The 8,159-nt window shown below is 46.4% G+C and overlaps 1 protein-coding gene across 3 annotated transcripts in view; it reads left to right on the plus strand.

The window, feature by feature from the left end:
* The window catches only part of znrf3 (zinc and ring finger 3), a 67,905-nt gene that overhangs the window by 16,926 nt on the left and 42,820 nt on the right, over positions 1–8,159 (plus strand). The gene's annotated exons all lie outside the window — the stretch shown is intronic.

Consider the following 8,159-nt stretch of genomic DNA (forward strand, 5'->3'; position numbering starts at 1 on the left):
TATATGTGTGTATGTATGTATGTATATATATGTGTGTATGTATGTATATATATGTGTGTATGTATGTATGTATATATATGTGTATATGTATGTATGTATATGTGTGTATGTGTATGTATGTATGTATATGTGTGTATGTGTATATGTATGTATGTATATGTATGTATGTGTATATGTATGTATGTGTATATGTATATGTATGTGTGTATATATATGTATGTATGTATGTGTGTATGTATGTATGTATGTGTGTATGTATGTATGTGTGTATGTATATGTATGTATGTATATATGTGTATATGTATATGTATGTATGTATGTATGTATGTATGTATATGTATGTGTATGATCATAATCACCTTAATTAGCAAAGTACAAGGAAGTTAACTCGGTGTTTTGCATCCCTCTCAATATAGGAGTAGAGTAACAATAGGAGTATATATAAATAGCACCAATGACCAACAAGGAAATACAAAGTAAAACATCTATAAATCTATCTAGAAAATAGTGATCTTATCAAATCTCAGAGGAGAGGTGTGAAATTAAAAAGATCTGAATCGCTGATCGAAACCCATCTGAAGAAAAATGCTGGACTTCCTAACAGATGAGTCCATCCATTTGCTTTACTGGTTTCCAGTAAATACAAACATCTGCAACAGCTCTGCTCAGAAAGGCTTCACACTCCACTGATGTTTTCTCTAGCACTGCTAGAAAATACTAATTAGAGATCAGTGACAAGTTTACAGTTACTAAGCTCGCCTGCTCCGACCATTTCTATATTATTCCGGGTTTGATTTTACACCAGACCCTCGTCGTGCCCGACTTTAAGCCATTTCCTACTGGCAACCACACGCAGCATATTTGGGTGAGCTTTTCTGCAGCATTGCCTCAAGCTAAGCTCATGGACAGAGGATTTGGTAAGCTACTGATGCATACATTCGTCATAATTATTGTTTTGCAAAAGCCAGAGTTAGAAGCGCCCCGGCAACGGGGAAAGCTTCAGGACTCAAATTAGAGTGTGGGATTGAGCTTTAAAGTTGTGGCAGAAGTTTCTTTTTTTTTTTTGTTTTTTTGCATCCTAGAAAAAACGCCACCGTCTTTGCACTCTTACCGCTTGCCGGTTGTTCTCTGTCGCTGCATGTATTAAAAGCTTGAGTTGGCATGGTGCGGTTGTTCTCTCACGAGTTGAGGCGGCATGGGAGAAAGGTGAGGAGAACACCCCCCCCCCCCCCCCCCCCCCCCCCCCCCCCCACCAAGTATACACTGCGTTCTCTTCAGGGGTTTGAAAACAAACAAAGCCTCTCAGTGCAGCTTAAAGCAATTCTCACTGATAATTGCGTCATAATGAAGCGCAAAACGGTGAATGCAAGTATATTTCTTTGTCTCATCGTTCCTTTCATAAGTTCTTTCTGTCTTGTTTTCTGCTCTCTCTCTCTCGGTCTTCTCTCACTCTGTTAAGCATGGGGGAGGGATTGGGATTGGGGGGGGGGGTATAAATGTGAGACCACACATGCTGTGTCAATGTTTGCTAGAATAATTAGAGACAATGTGGGCCAATAACGTGAGGAGTGCAGTAACCTGAACTCACTTTGTTCTGCCCCGGCAGCAACACAAAAGCCATTCAGGGATGCACAGATCCAGCGGGCTCGGAGCAGCAGCAACTGCACTTTTAGCCGGCGCAGTGCGCGCCTCCGAGGATGCGCAGGAAGAAAAACGGATTGGTTTCTATGGAACCTGAACAGGCCGCGCTTTCCCTCCACCGTTTTCTTTTCTTTTTTTTTTTGTCCGCTCAAAGTGATGCTGATGTCACCCTGAAAGCCTTTTTTTAAGCACTGCCTGTACACCCCTACCCCTTGTCACCCTCCCCAGTCCACCAACACATGGCCCTGGCTTAGAGGGCCCTCTTTAACTAGAGGATATCCGGCCACTCGGTATGCAAAGAGCCTGCGGATTCCTGACACGAGTGCTAGAGCTGGACTCGGAGGTGACTTTCAGCGTGGCCAGACAACTGTTGGATTAGCGGGACACTTTGCGTTGACTCCGAGCCAATGGGAGGGAGCCTGGCCAGCAGCAGGGCGTACTTGGTCAAATGCAGGCTAACAGATTCTTATGATATATATATATATATAAAGTTTACATGTTAAGCATGCCAATGCTGCTTGTATCCAGCACGACTTACAGCAGAGGAGAAAGCTTACATTTATTTTTTGTCCGGAAAGTAAAAAAGATAGATGAGAAGCAAGACCTCAGAGAGAACCAGAAGGGATTTTTATACTTCAACACAAGATTTAAATATTGTCTTTAGCATGGGAGGGTCAGAAATGGGATTATATGCCTGAAGATCCCCAGACAATGCACGCTAAGTGTCTCCTAAGCCGCGGGTGTTCCCCTAACTGTCGCCGAGTGACCCCGTCGCTGTGCTCACACCCCTGGGTGTGGACCAACTGGTTTGTCCCCTCCGGTCTCCATCTTGAAAGAGGACACCGCTATGGGATGCATACATCCCCCCTGGAGGTCGCTGGTGTCATTGTGGCACCTGTCCCCTCCACTCTCGGCCCGCGTCAACAGCTTCCATTTATTTACATTCACTCTTGTTTTCCGGAGAGCCGAACTGGAAACAGCAGAGGAATGGTCATCGGTTGATGGGAGTTTGTGATTGCTGCAAAATTGTTGCTTTTCCTCGGGTTTAAGAAACAATGTTACTACACTACCTTTACCACTACCACTACATTCTTTTACTGTAGTATTTCTAAACCCAGCCACAGCTAGAAAGTCTTTGAGTCTCTCTGCGATGCTGCAGTGGTGCTTGCTATTCTTGCTCGGATGCAGTGCTATGTATTTAAGCTACCTCTCATGTCGTATTTATGGGTACTTGTCTGCGGGCTTGATTGCAGTCACTTTTTGTTTGTTTTTTCGACAAACCGCATGCATCCCAAATCGCACAAGGAGCTGGTTGGGTTCAGAAATATACCGTATAGCATAAGCTTCAACATCTTTGACCATTCATACTTATTGTTGTTCAGTTTATTTTGACAGAACCTCCTCTTCTCTCCTTTTCTTTTTAAACTTGCGGATACGCAACAGATCAAATTTTTGTCTTCTTCCCAGTGTTCTCATTTAATCATTATCAGATTCTCCTCCTCCTCCTCCTCCTCCCTCCATCTCTCTCCTTCTTGTATCTTTCCACCGGGCTGATGTTCTGTTCTCTTCTCCTGGCGGCAATGTGTTCCTCATCACAGCTTGTGTTTCCTCTTATCTACAGTTCTTTTATCGGTGGCCGCCACACATGCCAGAGAGAAGGGGGTTGGGGAGGGGGGGCAGCTGATGCTATCAGCAGGTGGAGATTTCACCACCGAGTTCAGGGGCCCAGAATGGCCAGCGGAGGGCCAGACCGGAAGGGTCTGACATGAATGTGAACCACTGAACGTGAGCCCCACTGTCATTTTAAACACCTGCCTTTATTTTAGTTCCTGTTCTTAAGTCATGACAGTGACACAAGTGAGTTTCTTGTCATACTATTAAACCATCCATGGTAGTGTGCACTGAGCGTGTGCGGTGCATGTGAGGTCCTTGCACCACAAAAACGGACAAATCCTCGCCGCGGAGGGGACGGAGAGCAGGGAGGGATGGTGGGGATGGAAAGACGGGTAAACCAAAGCACAGGCTCACAAAGGCCTAAAATGATATCGCTGGTTGATATCTGGATGCTTGGGATGCCTTGGATGGCTGCTGTACACTTTTGGCTTTGTCTTTGCGGGGATGAATAGAGGCCTCTGTGGTAGTGATGACAGGCCTCTCCGGGCTGGGCCCCGGCTGGCTGGCAGACGAGGTGCTGGAGGTCGGGAGACTTCAGCTCTCTCATAGGGGCCGAAGCCCGACGGGGGATGCTGGTCGTCCCGGTTCTCCCTACAAAAGACGCTCTTGTTCTCCGCCTACGACCGGCCCCTGTTATTGTGACATGCCAGGTACACTTACACACACGGGATCTCGCTTGGAGCCAAGGGCCCGCAGCACCAACTATATCTCCTACCTGTGTTGGGATGTTTTGACATGTTATAGGGTTAGCTGGATAATTGGCTTGCAGATGCTGAATTTTCTGCCTAAACTTAGGAAAGCAGCGTTATCTAGCCCATCGGTTGTTGGTTCTACGTGAGCCAAATGTTTCAAGGACGCTTCCACAAGAAGAAAAGGCAAATACCGAAACCTGTTTGTTATTTAGCTGATAATTAAATATTGGCATTGACAAATCGATACCAGCCACATCCTGAGGGCAACAAGTGAACAGGTTTAGAGACAAGTATCAGTGTGTTTCACTTTGCAACTTTCTGAGGTATTTCTTTCCTTTTTATGAACAATTGTTAAGCTTTCATTCAGAAGCGATGGTCAGAATTAGAGAAGAGATTATGGACGGTGACGAGAGAGCGTTGATTCCTGACTGTGGGCCGCTGAGAGGTAGCGTGCAGGTGCTGCCTTCCAGTCTCATGCTCACCTAGTAAAGCACAGGAGGCGTTTCAGGAAGAGGTTTCATCATCGCGCTGCTCTAACACAGAGCAGCCGGGCCAAGGCAAACGTGAGGTAAACACACTGCTCACTGGACTGTGTGACTCACCCTCCTAACATGCTAGCAGCACACCCTGGGGACTCTAATGGTCGAGACTAGCTGTGTGTGTGTGTGTGTGTGTGTGTGGTTTTTTTTTCATGTGTTTTTTGAATTATTAACGAAACGAGGAGAAGCTGTAAACGGACCGAGCAGAAGATGGGGCTCCCACACGCGATGTGCGCAGAGTAGGCAGCTCTCCCAGACCCTTCACATGCCCTCCAAGTTCATCCCGATCGGCCCTCTTGACGATTCACAGAGTCCCTTTGATCCGCATGCTGTCCTCCCAGCTGGGGGGGGGGGGGGGGACGCGAGCAGCCCTCGTTGTGGTCTCCCATTTCAAGTCGTACATTCTTTCCTTAAGTACCCAGAGGTCCCGACCCTGAGTTGCAATGGAATTTCATATGCAAAAATAGGCCAGACTTGCCAGGCCCATTTGAATATGCATTTGTCCTCTTTTTTTTTTTTTTTTTTTTTTTTTTAGCTTTCATCATCCTTGGATCCTCCGAATTAGATATTCATCTTCAAGGTGTCACGGCGAGGCGTATGTTAATTTCGACTCAAGGAGCGACAGACGGACCTTCCCTGACCCTTCGTCTTCCACCGTCCTTTTAATATTTTCATCACGCTGATTATGAGTTTCAAAGGGGTCTGTATTGGCCTCTGTCTGGCCTAACAAGTGCCTCGCTGTTCAATACAAACACGGAGGTGGAGGCTCAAAGTGACTGCCCCTGCAGACTGGGTTTTAAAAATACATCACATAATCACACGGCAGTATAAACCGGCTCAAAGCCACGCTTTCTTTAATACGAGGTTCTCAAAGAGATGGGGAATTCTGCTACATTGCGTAGTTCCTTTTTTTTTTTTTTTGTCACATAATTTGCCAAATCTGCAGAATTCCTGTGCATCGAGCGTTTGGCTTCCGGAAAAAAGCTCTAGTTGGCATTTCTGTGACATCCTGTCTGAATTACGGTGACTTTGCATAGTTTTTCCAGCTTGCTTTCCTTTCACCTCCAGAGGCGGTATTTTGCCATGGCTGTCCCCTTTTTGTCAGAAAAGGACTTGCAACCTGCAATCCTCTTAGATGTGGAGCCAAGTGCCCCAGAGGTTACAGCCAGCTGAGTGGTTCCTTGTTTCTAATAAAAAACAAATCAAATAACATGGATCTCTAGGGGTTTATAACACTGGAGTCGTGAACTCTTGGGCAGATAAATCTCTTCCAAATATCCCCATACAAAGACATGGATGTGGGAGGAACTTGTTGGCTTTGATTGTATAATTTATAAACCACAACGTGCTGAAGAGAGCAGAAGGGCAGCGGGGGAATAAAGCTCTGACTACTCAGCGATGGAACAGCCCTCTCGACTGTGAAATGACCTGATCTTTAGAAGTTGGCCATTACCTTTTTCAAAGAGTCCCCGGTAACGCTGATGGCAGGAAGTGCTTGTTTAACTCCCCGGGGAGGGTCATCCCCAGGGTCTGCTTGTTCCCAAACCCTCAACCCCATAGCTCTCCTTCCTCTCTCTCTCTCTCTCTCTCTCTCTCTCTCTCTCTCCGGCCCCGTCAGCTCCTACCTCTGCTGGCAGCGCGACCAGCGAGAACGGCAAGAACAATACTGCGTTTGTGCACCGCTCTGCACTCGGCCTGCTGCTAAACAAATGTTTCGGAGGAATTCTGGTGGCTGGCCTTGCCCCCGGGCCCAGGCTGATCCCACAGTGACTTCATAAACACTCTCTGGGGCGATCAAAAAGAACAAATCACCCTTTTATAGGGAGCTATATGGTAATGGAATTATTTCCACACCAATTAATGTTTACTTTTCTCTCCCTTTTGCCCTCATGTAGACTATTTATTTTGCTCCTGCGGCAGAAAGGGAAATGTTCTGTTGCCCAGGGCACAAACATGCATTTTTGGGGAGGTGCAGGCTTTGTAAGGGGTGTAGTAACGTATGTGGGACGGTCCAGTTTATGCCACTTTCTCTGCCTGTAATTGCCACTGATGTTGTGGTGACATTTACAGGCTGGTTTTCCCGCCGACCATCCCAAATAACTTGTTTTCGTGCTGGTTTGGGTATTTTATTTGACAAGTTTCTTCTTTCTTCTGCTTACTAAATCCTGATAATCAAACCCACTTAAGTGGAAGAATCTCAAGCGTATCCCCTCCCACAGTGGAATGTATGAAATCCACAGACCCTGTCCTCGGGCGGTGGGGTGGCTTTGACGGGGTCGGAGATGAGGGGGATTGAATGGCCGGGTGAGATGGATCCACACCCAGACCTTCGGTCCATGTGGCCCTGAGGTGACTAGTAAAAGGATACACACATGCAGAATAAGTCTGGACACTATGTTCCCTTTTTTTTTCCAGATGCAATCGAGTTCACCCAAACCACAAAACGCCGCATGAATTTGTCTTTCAAGAAACAATCTGTACAATCCACATCAAGCTGTTAAAGTCCAAATTAAATAAAATGCGATCAGCTAGCCACACCGGTACTATGAGACCCTTTTTATGCTTCCATGATCAATTTGCGTTCGTGGATTGTAGTCGTAGCAAACGTATGGAGAGAGAAAGGAAGAGGCCGGATCCAAGCTGGAACCCAAACATACACAGGACACCTCGCGTTGTTTCCCTGACCCCGCCTCACCTGCTGACACCTGCAACTGCCAGTGTTTTCCCCTCCAATCATTTTTATTTTTCCAGCACCTCGGCCAGGCCTCAACTTGGCCCTGCACCTTTCTGCCTTTTATCTCCACTGGTGGAGCCAGCCATTGAAGCAACCTCAGCGCCGCCTCCCCCCCAACCTTTCTCTCTGTCTCTTTACCGCGCGCCTGCACAATAGCCTTGCCTCGGCAGAGTTCCAAGAACAGTGTTTGTCCGATCACCACTGCAGCCCCCCCCCCCTGTGTGTGTGTGTGTGTGTGTGTGTACGAACTGTTTTTCAAGCAGCGAGAAGGAGGTGTGGCTGGATCGTTATGGTAACTTAAATTGTCAAAAAAAAAAAAAAGGTGGATATCTGGAGGAGTTATGTCGAGCATTGAAGATTCTGGGATTAAAATTTGGCATAGAAAGTGTTCGATGACTTGCAGTTGGAGCGCTTCCAAGCCTTTGGTGGGAAATTAACTCTCCGGATTGAACCATCGGTACAAAAGATGAGCAGCTGTGTTAGAAAAGATCTGGTTGTTCGAGTAAACATGCAAAGGTACCTCTGTACCTGTGATGGAAACCTGATAAATATTCTGCAGTTTAAATCGGGTGTCTTTGGGCCCGTGGGTCAATTTCTGGATGAATTCGGCAACTCTGGTGTGCTGTTTCGTTTCCAATAACAAAGATGAATTTTTCTACAGCTCTGAATCTGTGACTGGATTCCTCTCCATAGCAACAGGGGCTGAGGCTCATGGGTAGTGTAGTATTTAGAGCCTTCTGACACATCAAGCACTTCAGATGACACCTCTCATTTTGCAACTCAGGAAGCGGAGGTTTTGGATGTGTTAAATGATTTGAAAGTGCACTTCATCATGTGCTTGCTTTCTCTCATTTACCCCTTCATCCTCTCCTAAATACA

The sequence above is a fragment of the Anarrhichthys ocellatus genome, unplaced genomic scaffold (assembly GCF_004355925.1).
Source record: "Anarrhichthys ocellatus isolate YVR2014 unplaced genomic scaffold, GSC_Weel_1.0 scaffold9, whole genome shotgun sequence".
NCBI classification, from domain to species: Eukaryota; Metazoa; Chordata; class Actinopteri; order Perciformes; family Anarhichadidae; genus Anarrhichthys; species Anarrhichthys ocellatus.